The sequence below is a fragment of the Ailuropoda melanoleuca genome, chromosome 1 (assembly GCF_002007445.2).
Source record: "Ailuropoda melanoleuca isolate Jingjing chromosome 1, ASM200744v2, whole genome shotgun sequence".
Lineage (NCBI taxonomy): Eukaryota > Metazoa > Chordata > Mammalia > Carnivora > Ursidae > Ailuropoda > Ailuropoda melanoleuca.
Genome location: NC_048218.1, coordinates 177,275,950 through 177,297,098, shown reverse-complemented (window position 1 = coordinate 177,297,098; position 21,149 = coordinate 177,275,950). Strand labels below are relative to the sequence as shown.

The following is a 21,149-nucleotide window of genomic DNA, read 5'->3' as shown; positions in this document are numbered from 1 at the left end:
ATATGTTAAACTATGAATCCTTAGTTGCTGAATGTTTTTTAAATGGTCAACCTAATGCATAGCTTATGAAAATAAATTAAAACAAATATTTTCAGAGGTGATTTGCAAAATACAGAAATCTCAAAAAGATCCATAAAATTTGATAAAATAATTCAATTTATGGATTTTTTGCTATTGAAAACCATGAATACATACAAGGATTTCTGTATAAAAACAGTAGAAAAATGTAAAAGTCTAAATACCCAACAAAAAGTGCAGAATGAATAAATAATATTGTAGTAGAGCCTGGTGGAAAAGAGGAAAGGGCATTAAAATCAGAATGCTTACATTCAAATTCCAGTTTCTCACTTATGAACTGTGCATCTTTGAATTTTAATTTAATCTCCCTTTACCTTGGATTTCCTATCTATGAAATGTGAATAATAATACCCATCTCAAAATATTAAGAGGATTAATGAGATGATACTATAAGCATTTGGAACAGTGTCTACCATGTACAAGCACTAAGTAAAATTTATCTATTGCTGTCTGATGAAATATTGTGAAGTCATAAAATCATGTTGTTAAGTATTAGTAATGTGAAAATTATGGGGGCTCCTGGGTGGCTCTGTCATTAAGCATGCACCTTCGGCTCAGGTCATGATTCCAGGTCCTGGGATGGAGTCCCTGGGATGAAGCCTGCTTCTCCCTATCCCTCTATTTGCTGCTCTGCCTGCTTGTGCTCTCTTGCTCGCTCTCTCTCTCTCGGTCAAATAAATAAATAAATAAATATTTTTAAAAATGTGAAAATTATGAACATTATGTTAAGTAAATAAGTGTGCATCATATAATATTTCAGTATAATAAAGTCAATATTTTTGAGCTACCTCCTAATAATTTTCCCTTCTCTCTAGCCCAGTTTCTTTCCCTGCATCCCTTCTTCACTCGTAACCTCAGGAAATGGGAGAGTGAACGCCACCCCGGGAAACTTAAGTACAGGCAAGTTCTGATATGATGGAATTCCAGTTACCATAGTTTAGTTAAAGAATACCAGCTCCCAAACCAACATGGTTTACATCAGTGTACAGATGTACATCAATGACTGATCACTAACTTCTTTCAAAGTCTGTCAATGATTAGTTACCATGCAAATGTTAGTTCATGAACAGACAGTAAGCATGTAATTGTGTTGCCTCCTTGTCTCCTAGTGATAAACCCACCTGACATAGCTTACATAAGCTCACTCCTGACCTCAAAAGCCACCTTGGGATGGAGGGAAGGAAAATATTTTAAAAGGGGCTGACAGGGAGTTTAAATTTTAAATAGACTGAATTCTTACCAGAGACATTTTAAAACCAGGATTGGATGGAGGTTTTATTTTTGTGCAAATTTTTTTTTACATATTATATATTTGTAAAATTTGACCTCTTTATGATTATGTAAAAAGGCCCAGAAGAGCCAAAGTGATATTGAGGAAACAGAACAAAGGTAGGAGAATTACCCTTCCTTATTTCAAAATATATTACAAAGCTACAGTAATTAAAACTTGGTACTGAATAAAGACAGACGTATAGAACAATAGAACAGAATAGAGCCCAGAAAAAAACCTACTCATATACAAATCAATGAATGAGCCAAAAATAAACGATGGAAAAAGAATAGGTTCTTCAACATATACTAATGGGAAAACTGGATATCCTCATGCAACATAATGAAACTGAATGCCCTATATTACACCATACACAAAAATCAATGCAAAATGGGTTAAAGACTTAAACATTAAGACCTGAAACCTTAAAACTCACAGAAGAAAACATAGGGGAAAAGCTTCATGACATTGGTTTGGCAATGAGTTCATGGATATGACATCTAAAGCACAGCCAATAAAAGCAAAAACAAGTGGAATCATATCAAACTAAAAAGCTTTTGCATAGCAAAGTAAACACTCAACAGAGTAAAAAGGCAACCAATAGAATGGGACAAAATATTAGTAAACCATATATCTGGTAAGAGGTTAATTTCCAAAATACATAAGGAATTCCTACAATTCCATAGCCTAAAAGCAAATTAAAAACGGGCAAAAGACTTCAGTAGACATTTCTCCAAAAAAGACATATGAATAACCAGTAGAGCCATTTGAAAAGGTGACTAACATCACTAATCATCAGACAAATGCAAATCAAAACCACAATGAGAAATCACCTTGCACCTGCTATAATTAATATATATATAATATACATATCATGTGTATAGATATCATGTATACACACTATATAAACATATATACACACACTACATATATACACACTACATGATATATATAATATAAACAATAAACAATAACAAGTATTAGTCAGGTTGTGAAGAAATTAGAACACTTACAAAGAACTCTTAAAACTCAACGATAAGAAAATAAACAACACAATTAAAAAATGGTCCAAAGACCTTATCAGATTCCTCATCAAAAAAGATATAAAGATGGCAAATAAAGACATGAAAAAATGTTCCATATCACACGTCATCAAGGAAATGCAAATTAAAAATGAGATATTATTACACACCTATTAGAAATGCCATCATCCAGAACACTGTCAACACCAAATGTTGCCAAGGATGCAGAGCAACAGGAGCTCTTTTTCACTGCTGGTGGAAATGCAAATGTCACAGCCCCTGTGGAAGACAGTTTGGTCATTTCTTACAATACTAAACACTCTCACCATATGATGCAATGATCTTTCATCTCAGTATTTACTTAAAGGAGTCGAAAATGTAAATGTCTGCACAAAAATCTGCATATGGCTGTTTATAGCAATTTTATTCATAATTGCCAAAACTTGAAAGCAACTAAGATGTCGTTGAGTAGGTCAATGGTTGAATAAGCTATGGTACATCCAGACAATAGAATATTATTCAGTGTTAATAAGAAATTATATATCAATCCATAAAAAGACATAGTGGAACCTTAAATGCATATTACTAAGTGAAAGAAGCTAATCTGGGAAAGCCACATAGTGTACAATTCAAACTATATGACATTCAGGAAAAGACAAAATTATGGAGACAACAAAAAAAATTCAGTGGTTGACTGTGGTGGAGGAGAGGAGGCGAACAGGCAGAGTGCATAGGATTTTTAAGACATTGAAAATATTCTGCAAAATGTTATAATGACAGATATAAGTCATACGTTTGTCCAAACCCACAGAAGGTACAACACCAAGAGTGAAACCTAATGTCAACTATGGATTTGGGGTGATGATGATATGTCAATGTAGGTCATCCTACATTGTAAATGTACCATACTGGTTAGTGATGTTGATAATCGGGAAGGCTATGAATGTGCAGGACCAGAAAGTATATAGGAAATATCTGAATCTTCCTCTCAATTTTGTTATAAACCTAAAACTGATCTAAAAAAAAAGGTCCTTATTACAATTTTTTAAAATAAGGCCATACGTTTCCCTCCCCTCCTTTCTCCCATTTACTTTAGAAAACTTGTAAGTACTTCCTTCTCTATTTGAAATGTATATAAATACTTTTGAAAGCAATTAGGCCTTTTGTCAGCTTTATAACTAGGAATGTCTTTCTTAAGTGCCGGAGCCTTCTCTATGAAACGGAAGCATCAAGGGAGATAGTACCACTATCTCTGGATTTCTGGGGAAAGATTGGTACTTAAGATATGTGGGCACCTTGCTTCCTGTTACAAAACTACCTCCTATCACAAAGATATGAGAAATCTGTTTCTCATCTGGATAAAGCTGATTAGCTAATCTCAATTACCAGGAAAATCTAAATTAAATATGTGTGAGAAGTGGTGTTAAATCTTCTTACTTGAGGAGTAGTTATTGTTTATTTTGACAACATGTATGTAATGGGTTGTTTCTGCCCGGTTATATAAGAGGTTGAGATTTCTTCCTGCTTTTGAAATCTCAGCAGATTGCCTGTGATATGAATCATATTCTGATTTAATGCTTACTCAGTAATAAAAGTGTTCTCTCTCCTACTTTGCGGAGTGGTTTTCTGGGTTGGGAGATTTGTTTTTAATTAGATTTCTCCAACACTACAAAATACTCCCCCATAAAATGCTATAATTTAAATGATTTTGTTTTATTTGAAATCTAAGTTACTTTCAAAATTTCACTGGTAATAACATTGTGATAAAATATAATACTCATATTTATCTGAATTTCTAGTTTTTCAAACAGCTTCCTAAAAAGAAATTGAGTCAAAGATTAAATTTTATTTAGCTCTTCATATACGTACAATAGTCTCATTTACTATATGTTCCTGAAAAAATATATAGAAATAAAAAACACACAAATATCAAGCAATAAATTTACATGGTATAATGCAGATAATGTTCTCAGATAATTAGAAAAAGATAATATTCCTATTTTTTGTAAATGCTTACTTTCTTATTCCTAAGAATTATATATATATAGTTACAAATTATATATATATATATTATATATATATATATATAGTTACAAAAATGTTAAGGAGATTAAACATTAAATCTCAATAGGTTCATTTTCTGAAATAGTTTTTTGCCTTACATCTACTCTTCTGGTTTCCTCAAAGTAACCCTTAGTAGACAGAGAACCTTTTTAAATGTGTAGTAGAAGGTGGGCTGATGGTAACTTTCACAAAAGAATAAATAGCAGGAGATTATAATGCTGATTTTGATGCTATTTTATCACTTTTCCTAAAACTTTTCAAGTGAAGATCTAATGAAATTCTTGCTAAAAGTGCTCCTGTACCCAGTATTCATATAAAAGCTCTAGGAAACTATGCATTTTCATCTCACTGAGGGCTACTGATTCTTACCATTTTATTACAGAAAAGTCAATCATACTCAAAAGTAGAAACAACAGTTTAATGGACTCTCATGTACTCAGCTTCTCATTTCACCTACACCCTACCCATTAGCCACCCCAAAAGTAGTTTATTCACTTATAAATATTTCAGTGTATATCTAAAAAATCTTTTAACAATGTAATCATATTGCCATTTTACTATATTATTATTTTCACATCCCATAATATTAAAAATAATTTCTTAATGTAATTAACATCTCCTAGATTTTTAAAAATTTGTTCACATTGGAATCTATATAAAGCCCACATATTTTATCTGTTCGGTGTATCTTTTAAATCACTTATTATCTGCAGATTCTCCCCACCCTTATTCTTCCCTTAAAGTTTATTTGTTGAAGAATCCAGTTCATTTTTCTGTAGAGATTTTTCTGTACACCCTGGATTTTGCTGATTGCATCCTTGTCCTATCAAATTAACATGACACTCAGCTCCCTGTACAGCCTACATTTATGGTAGTTAGATCTAGAAGATTGCTGAGACTCAAGTTTGATATTTCAGGGCATTCTATACTTCCACAAGGAGATGCATAATGTCTGGTGTGTGTGTGGATTTTTGTGTGTGTGAGAGTGTATATGTGTGTATGTGCAAGTGTGTATGATGTCAGCAGTCATTGGTGATCATTATCTAGATCATTTAATTCACTGGAGGTTAAAAATTATGATATTCTAATCCTATAATTTCCGCTTTCGTGTCTTAGCTAAAAGATTTCTATAAAAAGAAACTTTATCAGTTATTTGATTATACTGTATATTAGTAATATACAGTTCACAGAGGAAAATAAAGCATTGATTCACTTGTTTTACTTTCCTCTACAATTACTTGATTGTCTACCACATTCCAAAGGTGATCAATGAACTTTTAGTTTTTATTTTTTTGCTATTATTTTAAACTTAGAGATTTAAGATTAATTGGAAGGGTTTTCATACATTGCAATCAATATTCTTGCTGATGTTCCAAGATAACTTTATTTGACTAATCAGAGCTTCCAGAATTTGGTTTCTGAGTCCTTTGACACAAACCTAGCAATCTGATAACTTCTTTGTTTTTTGGCATATTAAGATGTTCCAGGTTCAGTTTGTACACTTTTTTTAAAAGATTTTATTTATTTATTTGAGAGAAAGATAATGAAAGAGAGAGAGAGCATGAGTGGGGGGAGGGTTGGAGGCAGAAGCAGACACCCTACAGATTATGGAGCCCCATGCGGGACTCGATCCTGGGACTCCAGGATCATGACCTGAGCCAAAGGCAGTCACTTAACCAACTGAGCCACCCAGGTGCACCAGTTCGTATACTTCTTGCCCTCAATACAGAATCAGTCATTTCCCCCAGGAGCTCTGGTTCCTTTTATGAGAAAAATATATTGGATGAACACAATCTGGATACTAGGGATACTCGTTGCAATTGGATGTGTGTCACTTAAATATTTTGATACTGATTCTTACTCCTTAATGGTATGTCACCTTTTAGTCAAAATCTTTGAAAATATTTTTAGGGTTTGGTATATTTTCTTTGTATTGTTTCTCTACAAGTAAATATATAATATAGACAGAGATCTAGCAAGTCTTTAAGTTTTCTGTATTGTGTTCATTTTTGGAAAACAAGACAAAATACAATAAAGTGTTAGAGCAAAAAGTACAAATTCCTTAAGAAATCCAAGTCATGAATTCTTCCTACTAAGGCACATACCTAGGTAGTTGAGGGCACCAATTTTAGTACTTTTGATGTGCAAGACACAGACTAATTGCTCTTTAATATACTACTTGATTTAATTACTATTATAATCCTATTATGAGGTACTATTATTTTCCTTGTGTTCTAGTTATTGAATCAAAGCCCCAAAGGTTAAGTATAACATTCCCTAAGAAGTTTTTTTTTGATCACTGTTATACTGTTTAGAGATAAATACTACCAAAGGATAGTGTAAATATCTGTTCATCAGCTGATGTATGAATGTCCAAATTTGATATAAGAAAGCATTTTGTGCTAATGATGAGATGAGGTAATGGGTTCCCAAAATATATGATGTAAGTTGAAGGTATGATTGCCCATATGTAGGTTTGCTGTATTGAAACTTGCAGGCTTGGTAATGTAGTAAGAAATGGAAGGTAGTAGTAGGCAACTATGATACAACATTTTCCTTATATGATAATTGAGTAACAGAATTGGTCCTTGAGTACTAAAGTGGCTTCTCCTCTAGCCTAAAAATTAAAAATAAATAATAAAAATAAGCACATAAACAAACAAATCACTGACTAACTGCCTGGGAAGCCTCTAACCTGGTAGATTCCTCACTCCCTGAGGGTACGGAAAGCATTCTACCTTAGGTCCACTTCAAAGTAAAAAGGCAGGAGAAACACCAGGGAAACATTACAGTGAGTCTTGAGTCCAGAGATTGTTTTTGAAGACCTGTTTTTTGGGCTGATAATAATTAAAATGAGAATGGCCTAAGATGATTGGCAGTTTCTTTCACCCAATACCAGAACGTGGATCTGTCTTCGTGAACTCAAGAATGGGCAGTGTAGCTCTTGATTTGCCAGATACCTCCAACCCTATATGTGAATGACCATCTCACCAAATCTCAAAACTGATGATTATAACTGTTTAATTATCTGCCTTTTCTTCTTCCAAAAATATTCACAAGGAAAAAAATAAAGATATTCACAAGGATTATAATAAGGGAAAATGCTTATACAGAATGCTGTATCAAGAAGAATCACTGATACGCGAAATCAGCCTAAATGTAGAGAATTGCTGATTCACAGCAACCAAACTGCACTCATTTTTTTCTTATTATGAAAATAAACAGTTGATACATTCTTGTTGGAAAGTTTAAAAATCAATTATGTAGGCCAGTGGTTTTCAAAATGTGGCCTCCACACCAGCAACCTCAACAACCCCTGATAACTCATTACAGATGAAATTCTCAGGCCTCAGATGCCCAACAATCTGTATTTGAATAAACCCCCATAAGTAATACTGATGCATGATAAATTTTGAGAATCACTCATATAGGTGGAGAATCCTGTGAGAATATGTATATCAACTAGCTCATCAATTATCAACCCACAGAAAATCTCAAAGTACAGTGACTGAATATTGTGATCTTCATCTATTAAGAACACATGCTTTACACATAGATGATGTATGTGGAAGGCTTCAAACAGTCTGTTCCCCTTTGTTTTCATCACAATTCCACACAATTCCACAAGAAGAAATATGGTACTTGTAGTTAAAATTAAAATATCTTCTCCCTACTATCATGGACATATATGGGACAAGGTTTCTTGTTTTTTGTCTTAATCTAATTGCTAAGAAAATAAGTTTTAAAAATGGGACATTTAGGCCCATTTTGTTGTACAATTTCCCACAATATTTTTTAAAGAACACCTTGCAATTCATTTATAAAAAGAAGCAATTTATTCATTTCCCCTGCTGGGGTCAGCTTAAAAAAAATTAACATTAGCATGCACATTTGCTTTTGTGACTGTCAGTGCTCTTATCTATTTGTCAATAAGGCAGTGGTGAGCATTCTGAAACAGTATAATCATCCTAATTAAGTTGACCATAAGGTCTTCCTGCTGAGAGAATCTGGAGTGGAAATACTACTGTGAAATTTGCCTTTAGTGTTATAGACATATTTTCAACATCTAAGTTCCTTTCCTATGTGTGATGTGGGATATAGAACCCATTGTTTATCATGACCACAAGATCCTCTTAAGAAGATCAGAAACTATACAAACGTTGGCAACCAGGAGTGCCCGGGTGGCTCAGTGGTTGAGTGTCCAACTCTTGGTTTTGGCTCAGGTCATGATCTCAGGGTCATGAGATCGAGCCCTGCATCAGGTTCCCCACTCAGTGGGGAGCCTTCTTGAGATTCTCTCTCCCTCTGCTCCTCCCACCCCCTCTCTAAAATTAAAAAAAAAAATTAAAAAAAAAATGTTGGCAACCAATATATTGGAACACTGGAAAGTCAAAGAACTAATCCCAAGGAAAATGGATTCACTTTGCTTTGTTGTAAAAAACCAAGACAAGCAGATTCTTCAAAGTGATGAAATTAATGTATCTCTTTCTCTTCCTTTCCTTAGATCACACATCTAGTTCCATCTTTCCTTGCTGTATTTCTTCAAGTTTACTCAATTTATCTGTTTGATACCATTTCCACCTTCTATTGATACTTACCTTTGATTATTTGGGCCTGATCTAAATTGTCACTGAGGTTTGGAGTACTAAGATGCCAGTCCCTCTATCTCATAGTCCAAGTAGAGACATGTCATATCTCTCCACCAGATCTATCCACTTAACCCTGTCAACAACTTGATTTCAGACTTCTAGCCTCCAGAACTGTGTGAGAAAAAAAAAATCTGTTATGTTAAGCTACCCAGTTTGTTGTACTTTGTTATTGTAGTCCTAGGAACTTACAACATCCAAAACAGATCTCTAATTCTATCTCCCACTCCAAACAAATCAGTTGCTCTCCACAGTCTCAGTGTATGTTACCACACATCCACTCAATTATCTTTACTAAACACAACGAGAATCACCTTGATGTTGCTTTCTTTCCCATATTCATATTTTAACTAAGATCTGTGACATATTCTCATTCAAACAACAAATAGTTAAGCAACTGAATGTGCCAGACACTATTCTAGGCAGCAGGAGGAAGTAAGGCAAGGGGCCCCTGCACTTACAACTTCATAATCAAGAGAAACAAAACAAAATCAAGTACAAGTAATCAAGAACACAAACGTGAAAATATTAGATGGCAATAAATGACAGCATTTAAAGCATAGTCTGTGATAAGACAGTGTGGAATAGGAAGTGGCACTGAACTGTTGTAGGAGTGACAACAGTGTGACACAGTGGGATGAGAGTGTCACAGTGAGTGCAAATGTTCTGAGGTTGAAATAATCTTGGCATTTAAGGAAAGGGGAATGTGGGTGGAAATAGAATAGAATAAGCAAATGGGATAGAGTGGCCATGTGCTGATAAGGGGCCAGATTATGCCCTTATTTTCCAATATTTTTTCTAAGTACATGTTCTATGTACATTGGGTGATAGCCCTATAACTTCTTTTCTTATCACTCCTATCACCTAGTCCAAATCACCATTATTCTTTCTTTGTTAACTATAAACAATATTTTTTCTAAGTACATTGGGTGATAGCCCTAATAGCTTCTTTTCTTATCACTCTTATCACCTCGTCCCAATTACCATTTTTCTTTCTTTGTTAACTATCTTAATAATTACTTAACTGGTTCCCCTGTTTCCTATCTCTCATCCCTTCCAAGTTCTGCATGTCAACTATAGTGATATTTAATATGCAAATCAAATATATATTGTCTCTCCTCTATTTAAAATCCCTCAGTGACTTCCTACTGTGCTTCGAATAAATCCGAACACCTTACTGTGACTGGAGTAAAGGTCAAGTGAATTAACAGATATTAACCACTAAGAACAGTGCTTGGCATATGTGCAGGACTCAGGGAATGTGAATTAAATATCTTCCTATACAAATATAACGTGGCATTTTTCTCCATGTCTGGACCAACTCTTCTTTTTCTTTTCTAGAATGTTCTGTCAAAGTTACAAATAATCCAACTATGAAAGACAACTGTGATACCTGGTTATAAACTCACATATTCACAGGGCTCAGAACAACAATGAAAAATGAGCTGGGTTGGGTTGTAAGGAAAAATAAAGGGACAGTGGAGACTGGAAATTTAGAAGATACATGCAGAATGAAATGGGGAGGGGCACCTGGGTGGCTCAGCCGTTAAGCATCTGCCTTCGGTTCAGGTCATGATCCCGGTGTCCTGGGATTGAGCTCCACATCGGGCTCCCTGCTCGGCAGGAAGCCTGTGGGGAGCCCGCTTCTCCCTCTCACGCTCCCCTTGCTTGTGTTCCCTCTCTCGCTGTCTATCTTGTCAAATAAGTAAATAAAATCTTTAAAAAAAAAAAAAGAATCAAGCAGGGATTGCTACTATTTAGTTCCAACTGAGTGTTCCCATGTTGGGCAGCTATCCCATGGTTGAGATTTAAAAAAATTTTTTTCCAAGGGGAGTCAGAAATCATACTTTTATAAGAAATATCTAAATATGACTTTGTAAATACTGGCATTTAATTACATTTTTAACTGTACAGGCACAGAATAACCCATCCATATGCCGGATCCAGCAGCTGGCTGCTAGTTTGAGGTTTTTACTATTATGGAAAGGGGGAGGGGTACACAACAATAAGTTTTGATGACGATATGAGATAGAGATTTGGATCATCTAATTTTGTTCAGGAGAAGAAAGCCAAGGCCTTGAGCTATATACCAAATCATTCTGTTTTGTTTTTCTCAATAAAAAATAATAAATTCTCAATACATGTATAGGCCAGTTACTGATCTAAAAGTGTTACGCATATTAATACTTAAAACTACCCTGAGAGATGGTTACTATTTTGATCTCTTTTTAATGATGAAGGAACAGAAAATCAGGTAAACTAAGGGTGTGCCCAGGATCTCACTTCCAGGAAGAGAGAAAAAGGCTGGAGGGGAGTGTTCTATGAGGCAGAAGAGCACTGTAAGAGGAAGGAGATGAGACTGATGAGGCACCAGGTAGTTTTGCCTGGCATCTGCCTTACACTGATGATTACTAGTCCCAGCAGACCATGTCTAAGAATTTCAAAACATCACATAACGGGCCTGTCCTATCTTTAATAGTAAATAGGCCAGCTTGTTCTGCAAATGCTTATATATATTGTCATCTTTCTTCCCTCATCTTCATGCTCTCCACACCAGCCCATCTGTTCCATCACCCCCTCCCCATACAAGGGTGTTACTCCATCCCCAAGGAGCACAGCCACCAACACTGAAGCGGAAGAATGCAATGACATAATGGTGATAGTTTTTTTTTTAATCAAATTTACACATAAAATGCATTGCCAGCAAGAACTCTTATCAGGTCACAGCTGTTTCACAGTGAGTCATCCATCACTCTGAGGACTATCCCACATGGACCAAAGCAATGAAATCCCACGCACCAGGGAATAAATAAATTTATGCTAACTCAAGAATGTCTTCCATCAAATATTTGCAGGAAACTTTTACACTAGTTAGGTGAGGAGAATGCAGCATTGTTGCATAAATACACTCTAAGTATTTGTTTTTTAAGATTATTTATTTATTTATTTGACAGAGAGAGACAGCCAGCGAGAGAGGGAACACAAGCAGGGGGAGTGGGAGAGGAAGAAGCAGGCTCATAGCAGAGGAGCCTGATGTGGGACTCGACCCCGAAACGCTGGGATCACACCCTGAGCTGAAGGCAGACGCCTAATGACTGAGCTACCCAGGCGTCCCACTATAAGTATTTTTTAGCGAAACTCTAAGAATGTGAGAATTTTGAAAATGAATAATTACCTCAGTAAAGAGAGTACTGCATTCTACCACAGCTTTGGAAAATTATACACTTTCTTTTCCCAAACAAGAAAAAAATCAAAAAGTTAAATTGCTTTTAATAGGACCTACCAATAGACCCGTAATAGGCCCAGTCGGAGAAACAGACAACTGTCACATAGTAACATTTGAATTTGGTCCAAAACTTCTGACATTCCCAGAATATATCCTCCAATTGCCTGTCATAGAGCCTGAAATTTCTATTCTATTGGGATAAGGCAAAATGCCAATGAAATAGTAATAATCGGTCATGAAATATATATGCACAGATTGACTTACTCTCTTGCAAAAATGAATGGAGAGCTTGGGTAGCCTAGGCATTGGACATATTGCCAAAAGGAGATAGGACATCACCAAGAGAGGAAGAAGATGCCAAATAAAACTTCTCCTCTCTGATAAAATTGACCAGGCTGGTCATGCTGCTCTATTTCTTTGGAAAACAAAATAAGAAATGCAAAAAAAAGAGGAAAAAAAAAGGAAGGCAGTGATTAAAACCAAATCAAACCAAACCAAAAGAACCAACCAACCAAACAAAAATAGAACAAAACTCAAAACATCAAGGGCCAGTATGTATTTTAACTACTTGACCTGGAATGCACATGCTACCAATTTCTCTGGTAAGGTGACTGTGTAGATAGACTGTCCTTGACTTTGAAACCAGGAAGCTTATTTGAAAGTTTTCAGGAGATGAGTACTTATTTCTCTTATTTCTCTATTACCTTCCTGTATTTTCTCTATCAACAAGTACTGAGTAAGGCTCTTCTTGAATTCATCCCAGAGTGTAGATCCACTATCTTCTCTGGCACCCTTTATGTTAAATGATTCTCTTTAAAAGGTAGTCCTAGTCTCATAGCTTCTCCTTATTAATTCTGAAGCCACAGAGAATAAAAGATTGGAAAATAATGCTCTCGGCCTCACTAGTCAGAAAGAGGCCTCACAACAGTGGTAACCTATGGACCTTCCTGTTCATCCAGCACAATGTCTATGTTTAATAACTTCAAGCAGTGCTTTACAGCAGAAATATAATGTGAGCCACATACGTAATTCAGAATTTTCTGGTAGCCACATTAAAAGGTTAAATATATCTATTATTAATATTTTAAATGTTAATTTTACATGAAATACTTTATAACTAAAAATATTTAAACTACTTTATTTTTTTGTTTTATTTATTTTTATTTTTTTTTAATTTTATTTTATTATATTATGTTAATCACCATACAGTACATCCCCAGATTCCGATGTAAAGTGTGTTTTATTTAAACCAATTTATCCAAACCATTATTATTTCAACAGGTAGTTAATATAAAAATTTATCAAGTTGATATTTTGTCTTCTTTTTTCATACTAAGTCTTCAAATCTAGTTTGTGTTTTACACTTACAGCTTATTTCAATTGTATGCTACATTTTCAGTGGCTAATGTGAAGTGCAGTCCCATGAAAGCAATGAAGTTGTGCTTAATGGAAAAATATTTTTAAATAACTAATTTTTAAATGCAAATTAGTTACAATTAAATAAATAGAAAATTAAGTTCCTTGGTTGCTGTAAACATATTATAAGTTTTCAATAGATACTTGTTGGCTACCATAATGGATAGCACAAATCTAAAGGATTGAGTCATTGAAGGAGTCACATAAGGTAACTATATTAGCATCTCCAAGTAGCCTGAAAGAAAAACACTGAAGGAAAAATTCTAACTCAAATCCAAACCATAACCAAATGAAGCATTTCTGTGGAAGAAAAAATCTTTCAGGACAAAAATCCTTCTATATGTTCAAGCTGACATATAGAATGAAGACTACACCAGCTTTTGATTTAGACTATATGAGAATGTTAGTTCCTCCATTTATCATCTGGAGTGTCAATATTGGATAATGGACAAGCTTTGATCTTGAAAACCAAGCTAGACCTACATGTTCTACATCTGACACTGGATTAAAATCAAAAGAAATTTATCTATAAATGATAATAAAAACACCAATATATTTATCATTAAAATAGATGGATAAAACAAGTTATAGTATCATTTATAATGCCCAAATATTTAGGTTATTCATGTAATAATTTACTTAATTTTATTTTCAAAGTTTGAGGATAGCCATGTATATAGAGAAATGATTCAGTGACTTAATATTGATTCTTCTACTACATGGAGAAATAAATATACAAGTTTGTGTTCAGTTAAAGGGTATAAAGGTCTTTCTTGGAGCTACTGTACGTTGAGTGCAGTTAGTCCTTCCATACAGAATTACAAATAAAAAATCATGGTTTGGCCAGAGAAAAGACAAATTTTATGACTTAAATACTTTTCCAGAACACATCAACTTAAATGTTTTGGAAAATACAGCCTCTATTATTTTAACCCAGGTATTTCTTTCCCCTCTATATACAAACCTCCAATACCTGCTTACCCATTCACATTCTCAGCTGATGGCATTGTTTCTAACTTAATTGAAAAAACTGAAGCAATATGAAAAATTTCAATAGCTCTGACCACTGTATCTACTCATTGACTCTCATTTGTACCTTCTTACTCTATGTGAACAGACTGTGCTCCAAATGAATGCTGACTTTCTCACTTTTACATTAAATTCCATCTTCCCTCACCTACTCTCCAGCAATTTCTTCACTTTTTTATTAATTCTCTTCTTACTAATAATAAAGTTTCATTAAGCCACACACAATATCTTCTCCCATCTTAAAAGAAAAGCTCTCTTGACACAAACACCCCTATAGCTATTTCCCTATTTCACTGCTCCCTTTTATCGAAAACCCCCCAAAAGTTCTCTAGCCTCACTATGTCTTCTATTCTCTCCTATTCTCTCAAGCTCAGCTAAACAAATTTCACCCCTTCACTTCTCTGAAGCTAGTCTTTCTTGTCAGTGACCTCTATATTGATAAATCTAATGATCAGTCTCGGTTAATCTTTCTTTGACTATTTCTCTTTTCTAAAACATTTCTTCTTTCAGGAGAACCCCAATCTCCTGGTTTTCCTTCTATCTCAAAAATTCCTTTACTGATTTCTCTACTTTCCCCCACACTCTGAACAAAGGCACACAATAGGATTGAATCAATGGAATTCTATTTGAACATTAGGATTTGGTCCTTAGAACTACTTTACAATTACTTGCATGATTTCATTTAATTTCAATGCTTTGAATATTACTTTCTGTGGGCAACACTTGCCTTTATAGTTCCAGCCTGGAATTTTTTCCTAGCTCTAGGCTCATACATCTAACTGACAGGATGACTTCTCTGCTTGGATGTCTTATAGGCAAATTAAAACCAAAATCCTTGTTTTTCTCCCTGAGGTGTTTCCCATGTTATTAATGACTAATCATTCTTCTACCTGCTCAGGTCAATGACTTCAGAATAATCCCTCACTCCCCTTTCTCTACTGCCCCATATCCAAGTTGTTGCTTTATTTTGCATTCATTTGATTATTAAAGAGGTGACTATGTTTCCAAATATACATTTATTTTATATTTTATCTATTAAGTGATCAGATCTTTGATCCATTTTCCTTTTGGAGTGTTGCTCTTTTAGTTATTCTTTATCGGTATGTACTACTTCTTTTTGTCCAGAATTGAAATTGCTTTATTGTATTTTTCAGGAGTTTATAAATGGAATAGTGTCATTGTTTTAAAAAGATGAATAATACATAAATACAGAGCAAAGTGAGTATGATCTCAAATCCTACCACCCTGAGAAAAACACCATTAATATTTCAGTGATTTTTTTATATCTCTTGATTAATACAAATATAAATTTAATAATAGGACTATAGCACACCTGCAATCTTTGTTTTTCATTTTATTTATGTGTTTCCAGTGGACACATTTATCTAAAGCAGTTTCTTCTTACTTTCCCTTTTCTTACTCCCTTTCTCACATCATCTCCTCCTGAAACACTCACCCCCATCTCCCACTGCAGGTATCCAGTATGAACAACCCAATGAGTATTCTTACATAACTCTCTAGGCCAACATAATTAAGCCTCACTAAGGCTATATAATCTCTCTCTTTCTCTCCTCCACTCCCCCCACACAAAGATTTTTAGTAATCATTGATTTTGTCAAATATACAAAAAAAGGTATATTCAGAGACGTCCTCTGTCTCATTTTCCCTATACCCCACTTATGTAACAAGTTTTGTTCACCTTTTGCCTCATCCCTTTCCCTTTTAAACTATAAACAAATATATTAATATACTGTTACTTCCTTTCTTCTTCTCTTAGATGAATGGTAGTATATTATACATGCTTTTCTCCAACTTGCATTTTTTTCACCTAAAAAAGCTGTTCTGGACACCACTATGTAGTATGTAGTGTGTAAAGACCTACCTCCTTTCTTTTTAAAGGAGTCTAAAACTCCATTGTGTGGATGTATTCTAATTCATTCAACCATTTCTTTGTTGATGCACTTTTGGCAGTAATTAGCTTTGTTCATATGTCTTTTAATATTTGTATAGTGTATCATTCTTATAGATGGCTGGAAATGGGATTGGTAGTCAATAGGTAAACTCATATATATTTTTTCTATATGTTGCATATCACATTTCTAGCAACAACACATGAGAAAACTTATTTAATATATTTTTGGCAAATATTGTTTGGTAAAATATACCAAATACCTCAGTGTAGTGTCAATTATTCTTATGAGTGGCAGGGAACTCACTTTAATATGTTCAAGGCCCATTTGTATATTTTTCCCTAATTAACTGTCAATTGCCTATTTTTCTATCAGGATTTTTCCTTATTTTCTTGCCCTCTGATTCTTCTTACATAGTTATAAAAATCACTGGCTTCTTGCCCCTCTCAGTGGCTGAACTCCATCCAGTTATACCTTATAGTTTTGGGGATTTGTCATCTAATTTGTTTGCTTATAAACTTTTTATTTTGATATAATTTCAGATTTATAGAAAAGTTGCCAAAATAGCACAAGGAATTCCCATATACCTTTACCTAGATCACCAGTTGGTATATTTTGCCCCATACACTTGCTCTCTCTCTCTTCATATATATAATTACAAACACAAAAGCACACAACTTCAATATAGATTTCTTAAGAAAGAGGACATTCTTCTCTATAGCTTCAATTATAAAAAATCGGAAAATATAACATTGGCATAATGCTATTATCTAATCCAGAGTTCATATTTAGATTTTGTCAACTGTCCTAATATCTACTTCTTTTTTCCCATTACAGAATCCAGCCCACAATCATGCATGGAGCTAGGTGTCATGACTCTTTAGTCTCATTTAATCTTGTACAGCTTTTCAGTCTTCCTTTGTCTTTCTTAATCTTAACATTTTTTGAAGAGTATAGGCCAGTTATTTTGTACAATGGCCTTCCGTTTAATGTATCTGATATTTCCATTGCTAGATTCATCTTATGCATATTTAGCAAGAATACCACAGGGCGCCTGGGTGGCTCAGTGGGTGAAGCATCTGCCTTTGGCTCAGGTCATGACCCCTGCAGTAGGGAGCCTGCTTCTCCCTCTGCCTCTGCCTGCCACTCCCCCAGCTTGTGCTCTCTCTCTCGCTATCTCTCTCTCTGTGTCAAATAAATAAATAAAATTAAAAAAAGAATACCACAGAAAATATGCATCCTCAACATCAGGAGAAATATGAAGTTGGTTTGCTCTAATATTAAAGTTGTTACCTTACATATTTAAGAAGTGTCCACTGGGTTTCTTCACTGTAAGATTACTTCCCCCCTATGTAATTAATAAGTTATTTGGGGGGATATATATTGTATAAATATTCTGTTTCTCACCAAGCTTTTGCCCACTATTTTTAGTAACCACTGATGATTTTCTACTTGACTTATTCTTTTATATTTATTAGTTGTCACTTTGTTAAAGGAAGAGCTTTCTTTTATCACCCCTTTATTTTACTTATTTGTATTATTATTTATTAGACATATGGATTCTTATTTTATAATAATTTGCATCATTATTTCAATTTATCCTTAAATAATCCAAGATTTGTCCAAAGGGAGATATTTAAGCTGGCTTCTTTGGCTTTGATTATATCCCCATCATTCTTTTAACATTTTATTACCTTCTAATACAATAAGATGTTCCAGATTCATCTTGTATCCTCCATGATCCAAACCTGGAATCATTTCTTTTCTTCCAAAGTGCCTTTTGGTCTGAGGGCTTCAGAGGGGAGGGGGGTGGGGGAATGGGATAGGCTGGTGATGGGTATGTATTGCAANTCCCTTTTAAACTATAAACAAATATATTAATATACTGTTACTTCCTTTCTTCTTCTCTTAGATGAATGGTAGTATATTATACATGCTTTTCTCCAACTTGCATTTTTTTCACCTAAAAAAGCTGTTCTGGACACCACTATGTAGTATGTAGTGTGTAAAGACCTACCTCCTTTCTTTTTAAAGGAGTCTAAAACTCCATTGTGTGGATGTATTCTAATTCATTCAACCATTTCTTTGTTGATGCACTTTTGGCAGTAATTAGCTTTGTTCATATGTCTTTTAATATTTGTATAGTGTATCATTCTTATAGATGGCTGGAAATGGGATTGGTAGTCAATAGGTAAACTCATATATATTTTTTCTATATGTTGCATATCACATTTCTAGCAACAACACATGAGAAAACTTATTTAATATATTTTTGGCAAATATTGTTTGGTAAAATATACCAAATACCTCAGTGTAGTGTCAATTATTCTTATGAGTGCAGGGAACTCACTTTAATATGTTCAAGGCCCATTTGTATATTTTTCCCTAATTAACTGTCAATTGCCTATTTTTCTATCAGGATTTTTCCTTATTTTCTTGCCCTCTGATTCTTCTTACATAGTTATAAAAATCACTGGCTTCTTGCCCCTCTCAGTGGCTGAACTCCATCCAGTTATACCTTATAGTTTTGGGGATTTGTCATCTAATTTGTTTGCTTATAAACTTTTTATTTTGATATAATTTCAGATTTATAGAAAAGTTGCCAAAATAGCACAAGGAATTCCCATATACCTTTACCTAGATCACCAGTTGGTATATTTTGCCCCATACACTTGCTCTCTCTCTCTTCATATATATAATTACAAACACAAAAGCACACAACTTCAATATAGATTTCTTAAGAAAGAGGACATTCTTCTCTATAGCTTCAATTATAAAAAATCGGAAAATATAACATTGGCATAATGCTATTATCTAATCCAGAGTTCATATTTAGATTTTGTCAACTGTCCTAATATCTACTTCTTTTTTCCCATTACAGAATCCAGCCCACAATCATGCATGGAGCTAGGTGTCATGACTCTTTAGTCTCATTTAATCTTGTACAGCTTTTCAGTCTTCCTTTGTCTTTCTTAATCTTAACATTTTTTGAAGAGTATAGGCCAGTTATTTTGTACAATGGCCTTCCGTTTAATGTATCTGATATTTCCATTGCTAGATTCATCTTATGCATATTTAGCAAGAATACCACAGGGCGCCTGGGTGGCTCAGTGGGTGAAGCATCTGCCTTTGGCTCAGGTCATGACCCCTGCAGTAGGGAGCCTGCTTCTCCCTCTGCCTCTGCCTGCCACTCCCCCAGCTTGTGCTCTCTCTCTCGCTATCTCTCTCTCTGTGTCAAATAAATAAATAAAATTAAAAAAAGAATACCACAGAAAATATGCATCCTCAACATCAGGAGAAATATGAAGTTGGTTTGCTCTAATATTAAAGTTGTTACCTTACATATTTAAGAAGTGTCCACTGGGTTTCTTCACTGTAAGATTACTTCCCCCCTATGTAATTAATAAGTTATTTGGGGGGATATATATTGTATAAATATTCTGTTTCTCACCAAGCTTTTGCCCACTATTTTTAGTAACCACTGATGATTTTCTACTTGACTTATTCTTTTATATTTATTAGTTGTCACTTTGTTAAAGGAAGAGCTTTCTTTTATCACCCCTTTATTTTACTTATTTGTATTATTATTTATTAGACATATGGATTCTTATTTTATAATAATTTGCATCATTATTTCAATTTATCCTTAAATAATCCAAGATTTGTCCAAAGGGAGATATTTAAGCTGGCTTCTTTGGCTTTGATTATATCCCCATCATTCTTTTAACATTTTATTACCTTCTAATACAATAAGATGTTCCAGATTCATCTTGTATCCTCCATGATCCAAACCTGGAATCATTTCTTTTCTTCCAAAGTGCCTTTTGGTCTGAGGGCTTCAGAGGGGAGGGGGGTGGGGGAATGGGATAGGCTGGTGATGGGGATGTATTGCAAGGTGCACTGGGTGTTATATACAACTAATGAATCATCGAACTTTACATCAAAAACCAGGGATGTACTGTATGGTGACTAACATAATACGATAAAAAATATTATTATAAAAAAATTTTTAAAAATAAAATAAAACAAACAAGCATACAAAAAACAAACAAACAAACAAAAAAACCAAAGTGCCTTTTGGTGACAAAAGAGACCTACCTGCTTAGGTAAGGACTGCAGAGAAGTTCTTGAGCACCTTAGCAGGGACTACGAATATTTTGCAAAAAGTTTCCATCTGAGCTTTAATCTTCTGAGAGCTCCTATGGGAGATTAAAAAGAAAAATTGAAGATAGATATCTTGGGGAAAAAAATAGGTTTTTCTGCCCAAACTCAGAAATGGTGTTGGCTCTCTTAGTTTTTTAGAAACTCCAGAAAATTTGCTGGATTTTTATGTTCATAATTTTTCAATTCTTACTTTTATTTTAATTATTTTTATATTTGTACCTCTCATTTTGTGATTTGCTTTTATATTTTTAAAAATATAATTCTGTTGGGGTGCCTGGGTGGCTCAGCAGGTTAAGAGCCCAACTTTGGTTTTGGCTCTGTGCT

The 21,149-nt window shown here is 34.3% G+C and overlaps 1 long non-coding RNA gene across 1 annotated transcript in view; it reads right to left on the bottom strand.

Annotated features, from left to right (window-relative positions):
* LOC117804234 overlaps positions 1-20,832 on the bottom strand; it is a 55,351-nt gene extending 34,519 nt beyond the window's left edge. The window contains exons 1-2 of the long non-coding RNA XR_004628575.1: positions 20,760-20,832; positions 2,541-2,649 (exon numbers count right to left, since the gene is read on the bottom strand). This is a non-coding gene — a long non-coding RNA (uncharacterized LOC117804234). The remainder of the gene's footprint in view (positions 1-2,540; positions 2,650-20,759) is intronic.
* Positions 20,833-21,149: the final 317 nt, after the last annotated feature.